Source organism: Electrona antarctica (assembly GCF_951216825.1).
Source record: "Electrona antarctica genome assembly, chromosome: 20".
Lineage (NCBI taxonomy): Eukaryota > Metazoa > Chordata > Actinopteri > Myctophiformes > Myctophidae > Electrona > Electrona antarctica.
In genome coordinates, this window is record NC_136801.1 from 34,673,168 (window position 1) to 34,673,828 (window position 661).

The 661-nt window shown below is 36.2% G+C and overlaps 1 protein-coding gene across 1 annotated transcript in view; it reads right to left on the reverse strand.

The window, feature by feature from the left end:
- Positions 1-227: 227 nt before the first annotated feature.
- Positions 228-661, reverse strand: part of clvs2 (clavesin 2) — a gene marked incomplete at its 5' end in the record, with an annotated part of 18,624 nt that continues 18,190 nt past the window's right edge. Inside the window, one exon of the mRNA XM_079489255.1 lies at positions 228-661. This exon is cut by the window's right edge and continues 716 nt beyond it.

Consider the following 661-nt stretch of genomic DNA (forward strand, 5'->3'; position numbering starts at 1 on the left):
CCTGCAGCACTGTTTAATGCAATTGTTTTGTGCGTGTTATAAATATATTTTGTTGAATTACTGATGACAAAGTAGTAAAAGTCAACAGCCATATATATATATATATATATATATATATATATAATAAGCAAGCAGCACGCTAGCAGACAATACAAGTTCTTTCTTTCAATCATTTTATTATTATCATTATTATATTTTAACAATCTGAAACACAGATACGGCGGCTATACTTTCTAATGTTTTGATAATTCGCGCGACAGATGCTGTATATGCATATGACGGTATAGAGTTTCATGTGACAAGCTCAAACTAGTGCATTTAAGAAGAAGATGATCAGGTAATATAATTGTGAAAATAATATTAAAATGATTGAAAGAAAGACCTAGTGTATTGTCTGCTAGCGTGCTGCTTGCTTATTTTATGGATATATATATACTGTTGACTTTTACTACATTGTCATCAGTAATTCAACAAAAAATACACGCACAAATAAATTGCATTAAACAGTGCTGCAGGGTCGGGTCTTTGCGCAACAGCTGCGACATTGAGATATAGGCTATGTCGCCCCTCCACCGCCTGCAGTTGCAGCTTTGGCCAGTAGAGGGTAGTATAGGGCGGCTTTAGCGCTTCTTGGGGCGACGTGTTCGTCACTCTCTCTACG